The 10,887-nt window shown below is 38.2% G+C and overlaps 1 protein-coding gene across 1 annotated transcript in view; it reads right to left on the bottom strand.

Annotated features, from left to right (window-relative positions):
• Window positions 1-10,887, bottom strand: part of MTCL3 (MTCL family member 3) — a 57,391-nt gene that overhangs the window by 2,662 nt on the left and 43,842 nt on the right. The window lies entirely within an intron of this gene.

Genomic DNA, 10,887 nt, shown 5'->3' on the forward strand with positions numbered 1-10,887 from the left:
ATGTATGTAAAACGAATGGATTAAAAAGACCGATGCTGGTATATTCAGCCCTTTAATGATATTCAGATATCTTGAAGTGCCTGACATTTTCAAGCAGCTATCAGAATGGCTGAAAACATTATGGCAAAAATGCAATTTGTTGTATACTCTAGATTACTTTAAACCATTTCAGTATTTACACCTTCAAATATGAAATTGGCCCAAATAATTGCTCTGTATATTGAAGAGAATTTGGAAGAATCATGCATATCTGGTGACATACTGATCCTAATTCAAAGTATAGCTAAGGGATAAGGACATGTATAACATAATATTTAATGTAAAGTAAATGCAGCAACATGTGCTGCTTCAAGAATCATAAAAGAGAATCCTGAAAAGGATTTGAAAAGGTCTACATGCATAATGATATTAGGCCACAAACTAAAACATTTTGGAAAGGGTGAAAAAGGAATATTGAATACATAAATGTTTCTAGTTGAAGGTGTTTCTAGATTTAGAGAATTCTAGAGCCAGAAAGAACCTCTGAAATCATCTAGTCAACCCTCTCATTTTATAGCTGAGGAAAGAGGCCTTGATGTTAGGTCATCTGCTTAAGGTCACAGAGCCACTTACTAGCAAAGCCAGGAATAGAATTCTGGTCTTCTCATTCTTGGTGGAGTGCCTTGAAGTTTAAAATTCCATGGAGTTCAAGGGAAGGGAACAGAACCCAGGGATAGGGGGTTGGGGCATGAGAGGTTTAATTCTGGCCTTGTCAACTTTTAAATGCAGTTTTCTGTTAAGTCCATACGAGGGAGATCACATTCCATCTTCCAAGTACAACACAGGAATCTAATAGCAGAGTATTTACCTTGATGACAGCTTGTCTAAAGAGGCTGTGTCTTGAGATAATATAAATCTTGGGTCAAAATGCAAAGACAAATGGATTTTCATTTAGTGGTTGAAGGAAATCTGGAAATAGACGCTCCAATTTTGCCTTTAGCAGGCCAGTACACATTTAATTTATAGTTTGCATCTAAGTGATGATTTTGAAGCATCACAAAGTAGTTATTTATTTAGTCTCTTTATGCTGTGACAACTATGGTTGTGTATGAGGCTGGGTGGCTTCTGGCTTCTTGCTTGTATAGTTTTTCTGTTCCTTTTCTTTTCTTCTTGAACCATATCTACCAGTTGAAAGGGTACTGTGTTTCTACTTTCCTTGGCAAGGAGATGCAAAAAATTGGAAAAATGATGACTTTGAAAAACTGAACTCGGGGCGCCTGGGTGGCTCAGTCGGTTGAGCGTCCGACTTTGGCTCAGGTCATGATGCTGCAGTCTGTGAGTTCGAGCCCCACGTTGGGCTTTGTGCTGACAGCTCGGAGCCTGGAGCCTGCTTTGGATTCTGTGTTTCCCTCTCTCTCTGTCCCTACCCCCATATGCTTTGTTTCTCTGTCAAAAATAAACATTAAAAAAAAAAAAACTGAACCCATTCTAATGCATATTAAAATTTAGGTGCTCTTACAGATGTCATATTTAAAATAATCCTTTCCTTTAGAATAATGCACGTTTTGCAATTTTCATAATACTTTATGATATAGGATCTCAGTTGCTTAGCAGGACTCTCTTGACTCTTAAATTATCTTCCATTTCTAGGGAGAGGTCTTGGGCACTCCAATTAGCATTCCATGTAACAAATATCTGTGAGCACCAACTCTGTGCCAGGTATACTGTCAGACCCTAAGGCCCAGAAGAAGAATAAGATAAATCCTTGTTTGCAGCAAGCTTGGTCAACTCTGAAGATTCCTGAAATGTAACCTGTGGCATTGACTGTCCACATTCTGAGCAGCCCACGACCTTGAAATAAACTTATAAATGAAAGCAAAGAGCCTCTCCTGGTGGTCCCCATTCCATCAAGGTGACCAAAAACTTGTGGCACTCCCAGACTTACTGGACACTGCAATCACTCAGAGAATTATATATAAAAAAAAAAAAATTATGAAAGCTGGAACTTGCCCTCAGATTTTTGGAATCAGGTCATCCAGTGATGAGGCCAAGGTTTCTTAATTTTTATAAAGTTCCACAGCTAATTCTGTCAAATTTGGTCCTGTGTTATTTTAGTCCTAGAATGACAGAGTTTGGATTTTGTGTTAGTGATAGAAATATAATTTTGATACTTATACAAGAGTCTGTTTTGGTTTATAAAATTATAAGAGTCACACACAGAGTATTTATTACCCATGAAAGTTACATATTTAGATTGTTGTGTTTCAGTGAATGTGCTTATTTTCCCAGTGCTGGATGTCTTCCCTCTGGAATCATGGGATGCTGGCTCTCTCTTCTTTCTGAGGGCTGGTGGCATGTCAACAGAGTTTTTAGCCAAGCAGATCTGTCATGGGGCTTATGTACAGGCATTTCCAGATGACAGAAATATTAAAAAAAGAAACAGTTTCAAACTATCTGTTCTTTTTAAGTACTGGTCTGTATTCTGAAGAAACAAAACATAAAAACATTTTAGAAGTATGCGCTATTTAAAACTAGAGATAGATCTTGCTTACTGTTCTCAAATTAGTTTTTAGCATTTCATTATATTATTTCCAGATTCTTGAGTTAGGAGATTTTGATAATGATGACAACAATATCTAAATAAAAGGACTGACTGTTCTAGGGCTACCTCTTATTCTAGAAAAGAACCTTGGGAACGTCGGTCCACCACAAGAGGGCTGCCCTGAGTCACTTCTGTCTGGAAGGAAGTTCTAGCAATACTGTGGGGCTGAGAGAGGCCATTTAGCCAGTATAACTTGAAGATACAGCAGTAAGTCCCCCGCCTTCCCCGAGAGTTGCTAGCCCACATATATCTTCTACCACAAATGTTCAATTTATCATCATTAGGTGGTAGCACTATATTTCCCGTTTGTGACTGTCTAATAAAATTTCATTGACAGAAGAAGCAGTCACATCTTGGCTAGTCACATCTTGGCACATAAAAGAAGAGCTAGAACACAGAAGCGACTGGAAGGAACAAATAAATATAGGTAAGCTTTGACTGCAGCCTGGGAAAAGAATCCATTTCACAAGACATGGAGTGGGGAGACAGAGGGAAGATCAGAACAGGATGCTGTATGGGTGGGTGCCCAGGTGGAAAGAAATGTGACATCATGGTGTGGGAAGGCTACAGTAAAAAAATCTAAAGATAAGGGTATAGACAGGCCATAAGCCCCAGTTCAGTGCAGCCCTGCCCCTACTCAATCAGAGCACTCTCTGGAGCCCCCAGACTCATGGCCCACACCAAGCCCTCTCAATAAGTCCACATGAGACAAAAACACAGTACCCACAAGGCTGTGCTTGCCCTGACACTATATTCTTTTGTTGATGTTGTTGCCATTGAAATATTTTGCACAGGAAAACTCCCATGACTTCATTCTTATCTATTCTGAGTTTACCCTGCTTGTCTGAATCTATCCACTTTCTACAAATATCAGTACTTCAAACAAATAGCTACTTATGAGCAAACTATATTCCCTCTAAGGTGAGGACATGAGTTTGTTCTCTTGAAAAGCTTTCTCACCTCAAGATTTGTGACATCCAAGGCTGAGGGATCCTTAATTTCCGTCAATACCTCCTTTGGCTGCTTCACTGTGGCTTTTCTCCCTACATGGAATCTAAGCAGTTAGAGTAATGCTAAGACCCTCCATGCAGTGGCCCTGGTGCCTCAGCAGATATGCAATTCCTTTCAGAAGGTATAGGAGCTCAGATTCCTGGGAGTCACCTAAAATCCAGAGTAAATTAGTTTTGCTGACTTGTTAACTTCTCCCTCTGAAGTTCTAAATGACTGACTGAAGCTGACACCTAAGTTGTTCTATTTAAAAAGTTGAGGTATATGAGGGCGCCTGGGTGGCTCAGTCAGTTAAGCGCCTGACTTCAGCTCAGGTCATGATCTCACAGTTTGTGAGTTCGAGCCCTGCATCAGGCTCTGTGATGACAGCTCAGAGCCCGGAGCCTGCTTTGGATTCTGTGTCTCCCTCTTTCTCCGCGCTCCCCTGACTCATGCTCTCTCTGTCTCTCTCTCAAAAATAAATAAACATTAGCAAAAATTTAAAAAGTTGAGGTCTGTTTTCCCTATCCGGGAGTTAATGATACAGAGGAAATGAGATGGATTGTGCAAAAGTTGCACATGTTCATGAAAAACAAGAAAGGGAATTATAAAGTAGATGCTAAGTGGAGTTTTCTGACTTTAAGAAATAATAGACTCTATCAGGTATGTTTCAAAAAACAAGCTCTTAAATTCCCTTTCCTTTGAGGGAATTTGAGGCCAGTAGGGAAACTGATACGCTTCTTTCTGCCCCTCACACCCTCTTAATTTTCAACGCATAGGTTAAGGCAGGTACTTTCAACATGAACTTAAAAGAGCTGACTTGTGGACTTTCAAGGTACATTATGTTGGACAACCTCAGAGAGGAACAAATGCTATTTGCCAGCCTTTGATAATCACTTAATGCGTCTTGTTTGTTAATGTACACATTTAAGCAACTCAACTCAAAGAACTCAGAAGGGACTACAGAAAATAAAGAACACACTTTTTTCAGAATCAATCATTTCCAGAGCTCCATCTCTGGCGTATGCAGTATAAAAATTCCTGAAATAGTTGCATCATTTCTTCTCTCTCTCTCTCTTTTTTTTTTTTTTTTAAAGTTTATTTATTTTGGGAGAGAGAGAGCAAAAGCAGGGGAGGGGCAGAGAGAGGGAGGGAGAAAGAATCCCAAGTAGGCTCTGAACATTAGCGCAGAGCCCTACACGGGCCTCAAACTCATGAACCACGAGATTACGACCTGAGCAGAAACCAGGAATGAAACGCTTAATTGACTGAGCCACCCCAGTGCCCTGCTGCACTTTTCTTAATGCTGTCAGGATATTTGCATTTTAGGAAGTGAATTAGGGTTCTAAAGTTTTCTAAAAGGTTCTAATTTTTAAATTTGTGCTATCCTCCATGTTTAATATTTAATATTTATTTTGGTATAAGATAAAAACTTTTATTTATTTAACATATCTAAGAATATACTAATAACTTAAAAGAAAAATAATCAAAACAAAAGCAAATATTATGAACTGAGCTTGAATTATGGTTTAGAACATCCTAAAACACAACATGAATACTTTTTAAAAGGCTGAATAACTGCTAAAATTCACTATATATTCTTATATCACAGTAAAGTTTATATTTATAAAATTTTGTGATTTTTATTTTCAGATATTGAGTTTTGATGGTACCCTATTTTGAAAAATAGCTATAGAAAAACTTATACAACTATGAACTAAAAGCATTTTGTAATTTTAACAATGAAACTGAATAATCAGGAAATGTCAGCATATTTAAGTTTATTAAATATAAACATCTGAGATATACAATGAAGCTCTTTAGGACGATATAGCCTGGCTTAACAACGGGCAGTGAAAAGTAGAAATTTCTGAATTTCTCCTCTTTTTTTAAAGAGGTGGTTGTCACCCCTACTGCTCCTATTCTCTGATCAAGTGAAGTTATAACAGTACTTGAAAGTTGCTCCTGGAAATGTTTAAAAATTAACTCACAGCTTCACTAGGAAAGTCACAGAGTTATTTTAAAACTGAGAGTGAGTAGTGTAGAGTGAGTGACTGAGTCTCTAAGCAGAGAAGGCATGGATTGAAATGTATTTATTAGGTTCTGTGGAAAGGATCTTAAAAGATTCTATGATTCTGAACAGACTGTCAGAAGGACCAACATTTAAAACAGCTACCATCACTTCTCTGTGTCCCAACTGATCACACAAAAGTACTACTGAGAAGCATTTGGTATGTTATCACATTTATTATTGCCTCTATAAAGGATTTCCTGTCATGTCCAGGCCATAAAGCTTTCTTACTCTGTATGAGTTTCCCTTTGGAATCCCACAAGCTATTGAGAATACCAGGGCGTACTCAAAGGTTAACCTAATCAAAATATGGATGCAATCACTTCCCCTACCAAAGCTAGTTCAAAACTACAGAGAATCAAAATGATCTCTCATTAGACCTGATTGGTTTATAACTAGAGTTTAAGCAGTAGTGTCTCCGTGAATACTATTTTTGAGTTGTACCAAATTCCAGCAGTTTAACGAGCAGCCAACTTTTCTCACTTTGTGATATCATCCTCCACTACGTTCTCCTCAGTCCTTGCATTCAATGAGTGCATCTGACCTGAAGCATGACTCCGAGATGGAAGCAGGCTGTAGTTCTACTGGAAGACAGCTGCGAATGCTGCACCAATATGGAGTTCAGACTTAGTTACCAAGCTGACATTCCCTGGCAGCCGATTAAATAACCATATCCCACTCTACCACACGAATTGAAGTGAACGTTGGAGAATGCAGGCCAATACACATTCCAGGCTCAGCACTGAATTTTCCTTTGTTTTATGAGTTTGAGTAGTTCTGCTTAAAAATAGCCAACTAAATTTTTTTCTTAAATCCAGGCCAAATTACCAAAGACACTCCTTCCTACGCCCAAGAATGTGCATGCAAGGGAATTTTCTACAACAAGGTTTACTTGTTTGAATTATCTTCAGATCTAAGGATGAGGCTGGTGTTTTGATCAGCCCAGACCTGTCTTGGTTAGCCTCTCCTTTCTTATTCAGGCCACAAGACATGTTGAGGTATATGTAGCACCCCTGTATTTGTTTACTTACAGTATCATTCCATCCAAGAAAGCCTCAGGATTTTATTGTTTTCTTGGGGAAATCTAACATGCTGTCAAGTGTCCAAAATAAATTGCAACCACGAGCCTTTTTGTTTTTACACTGGTTTTACACTTAAACAATTAGCTGTTTACATATCTGTCCTGGTCAGGCAACCAATAAAAAGTGTTAAAAGAGTAAAAACCAAATTTTACTTTGTACCTAACAGCCATCACTTTACAATGTTTGTTAAACAGACAAAGGATCTATGTAATCTGCTGCATTATCACATATCTTGTGTATGCTTTCTCATCTTGGTTTGGATGGTAGAGTCAGTTGGCACTCATCATTCCCGGAGCGTTTGTAGTGCACCACATGGGAAGCTTTGTGGCAGAGATAACTGTATAAAAATCCACAAAATGGTAGATTGTCAGGGTGTATGTGTGGGGTCATCTTGAGGCTTTAATGAAGCGCATGCATGTGCCTATATCGTCAGGTGTGTGCATGACCCTGCACATACACACTGCCCATGTTCATTTTCCTTTCTGTCATATATTATTCCTATTTGTCTACTCTGATTATGTATGTTGATTTTGAGAACCTGTATTAAGAGTTTTCTAACACTGCACCACTGTGGAATTAGAACCACTTTGTCATAGTGGCAAGGGCAAATAATGAAACTTTAAGGTCTACTCAAACCTAGACAACTTTTGATTGTATATAGTGGGTATCACATAGCTTACCCTAGCTTTGGTTTAGGCTGTGTGTACATATTTTAGATAACTCAAACATCTCAAGAAATGATTCTTCAGGGTTTAAGAAAATACAAATACCTGGACTCAAAAATTCAGTTTCAGTTAGTGAGGTAGGGCCTCAATTTTAGAAACATACCAGGAATGCTGATGTGCAGATAGGATTGAAAACCACTGATCTAGATACTTAGTTCTTGATCCTTCTTCTCACAATAAAGAAAGTTAAAATTCTCAAGCCTGTTTCTTAAAGCCACACAGTGTAGTTCATATCCATGATACTTCTGAAGTGAACATGTGCACTGCATATCATGCTTCATCAGAGGGACAATATTAACAATTTGGGTGGGACAATTATTTGAGATTATGACTCGTTTCCTCTTACTGCCAATGGAGCTTCTCCATCATTGTCACAACTTATAACACCTCCATTAACCACCAAATGTTCCATAAGTACCTGAGAATCATTGCTTTGGTGGATGTATCTGGCTTCAAAGGCAATAAACATTTCAGATACATTTCAGCCATTAAATATTTACTTTCAGTTCTGTTGACAAAATGGTCTCGCTGAGATGGCAGACTTGAGGCTTATCACGGATCTAACACACAGACTTTGATATTTAAAGTGGTTGTTTCCACTTAGATTTTTTTGTAAAGTAAACTTGAATGATTTGATCGAATCAGTGATTGAATGATTGATTAAATAAGCATTTACCAAAATAAATAAATAAATAAATAAATAAATATAGCATTTACCTTATTTCATTTCTTCTTGTCATTAAGTTCTTTTTTTTTTTTAAGTTTATCCATTTATTTTGAGAGAGAGTGCATATGAGCAGGAGAGGGGCAGAGAGAGAGAGAGAGAGAGAGAGAGAGAGAGAGAAAGAACTCCAAGCAGACTCCGTGCTGTCAGTAAAGAGCCATACACAGAGCTTGATCTCGTGGCTGTGAGATCTGAGTTAAGATCAAGAGTCAGATGCTTAACTGAGCCACCCAAGTGGCTCGTCACGTTCTACCTAGCCTTTTGAAATTTGTTTTGTTTAATGTTTATCTATTTTTGAGAGACAGAGACAAGACAGAGAGTGAGTGGGGGAGGCACAGAGAGAGAGAGGGAGACACAGAATCTGAAGCAGGCTCCAGGCTCCCAGCTTTCAGCACAGAGCCTGATGCAGGGCTCAAACTCATGAACCATGAGATCATGACCTGAGCCAAAGTCAGGCGCTTAACTGACTGAGCCACCAGGCGTCCCATCTACCTAGCCTTTTGAATCTCTAAGATGAAAAGTCAGAAGTACATAGTGACAGATTCTGTTGACTAACTACTCCTCACTCCAGATCTCTCTTCCTTCCAGAATAAAACAAAATAAAAACCAAAAAGAAATTTAAAAACATGGAGATTAAGAGCAGTTATTTTTAGTACAATTCTGTGCTTTATAGAATTAAATGAAATTTAACATACAATTTTCAGTTCTCAATAAATGTTAGCTATTATTTATTATCATCATCTAGTTATTTGATTGTTAAAGTAAGATGTATTTATGTTCTCTTTCAGCATCATGTAGATAAAGGATTAGGAGCAGGTTCTGACCAGATCTGGCAAAGCTATTTCATGTAAATGGATTACCTTCACTGTTAGAAAGCTCTCTAGAGGAGGTCCCTTTCTTCAACTTACTATTTATTTTAATTATTAGTAATTTATACATATTGAGATTTCCCTTGTAAGTTTAAATATATATATATATCCATGCATTTTTAAAAGGATGTGGTTTTCACTTTTTTCTTTTTTCCCTTTTTTTCTTATTTTTTCTTTTCAAACTTTTATTTAAACCCTAGTGAGTTAACATGCAGGGCAATATTGGTTTGGGGAGTAGAATTCAGTGGTTCATCACTTTCATACAACACCCAGTGCTCATCATCACAAGTGTCCTCCTGAATACCTATCACCTATCTAGACCATCCCCCACTCACTTCCCTTCCTCAACTCTCAGTTTGTTTTCTATCTGTAAGAGTCTCTTATGGTTTATTTCCCTCTTTCTTCCCCCACCCCCCATATGCTCGTCTATTCTGTTTTTTAAATTCCACAGATGAGTGAAATCATTTGGTATTTGCCTTTCTCTGACAGACTTATTTCACTTAGCATAATACACTCTAGTTCCATCCGTGTCATTGCAAATGGCAAGATTTCATCTTTTTGATGGCTAATATTCCATTCCATCTTCTTTACTCATTTATCAGTCAGTGGACACTTGCACCCCAAAGTTCAAAAGCAACATTATAAATAATAGCCAAACTATGGAAAGAACCCAAGTGTTCATCAACTGATGACTGAATAAGAGCAGTTATTTTATTTTTTTTTTAATTTTTTTTTCAACGTTTTTATTTATTTTTGGGACAGAGAGAGACAGAGCATGAACGGGGGAGGGGCAGACAGAGAGGGAGACACAGAATTGGAAACAGGCTCCAGGCTCTGAGCAATCAGCCCAGAGCCCGACGCGGGGCTCGAAACCACGGACCGAGAGATCGTGACCTGGCTGAAGTCGGACGCTTAACCGACTGCGCCACCCAGGCGCCCCAAGAGCAGTTATTTTAAACTGAATTGCCAACTATTGTGAAGTTTTTTCCCTTCTTCTTCCTCTTCTTCTTCTTTTTAATTAATACTCAAAGGGAAATGGAGTACTGGGGGATGAAGATTCAGGAGATTGTTACTAGAACCAATTTTCATAGTAGAGCAAAAATTTTCCAATGTTATTCTTGATGCTGAAGTGCAAGATACCTCACTTTACCACAGATTTTCGTATTCACCAACCAACCTGCAAACATTTCTGAGTACATAACTTCCACGAATGTTGGTATTTCTGAATCTTGGTGGCAGTGGTGCATTCCAGCTTTCTATTGGGTAAATAGTCAATAAGATGGACAGAATAGGACATTTCAGATATACGGAACCTATCTGGGCCATTTTAAGGATGAGGAGCAAGGGGGATGTTCAGTTTCACCTGAGTTTATACTAGAGATCCACTCCCGCTGGAACTCTGCTACTGGCCTTGGATTGCGATTTAATGAAATTCTAGAGAATGACCATATTTTCCTTACTCAACTGTCTGCTATGGAGGCAGTTCTGTGTGGTAATCTATTTATTATAGAGGACAGAACTCCAGACAACACATCTAATCAGCAATGAATGTCCAAGTATAATAGGTAAAGGCAGAAATGGCTGTTTTGACTGGAACTGGTTAAATGCAGTAGGAGGGCTATAACCATTTTCTCAATGAACTAAGGCCTAATTCTCTCTCATGCTTCTGAACACATCTTTTTAGACAGAATACCACCAGCATTGCAATAAATTATTGAGTTTCTGTGATGGTCACATTTCATTTGTTCACCATAGTTTTCATTGCCATTTACTAGATATCAAAACTAGTTAGTCTGATAGAATCTAGCAAAGTTACTTTATAAATCTGTCTATATTTTGAAATGTGAC

Source organism: Herpailurus yagouaroundi, unplaced genomic scaffold, assembly GCF_014898765.1.
Source record: "Herpailurus yagouaroundi ecotype Mexico unplaced genomic scaffold, PumYag 139, whole genome shotgun sequence".
In the NCBI taxonomy this organism is placed as follows: Eukaryota; Metazoa; Chordata; class Mammalia; order Carnivora; family Felidae; genus Herpailurus; species Herpailurus yagouaroundi.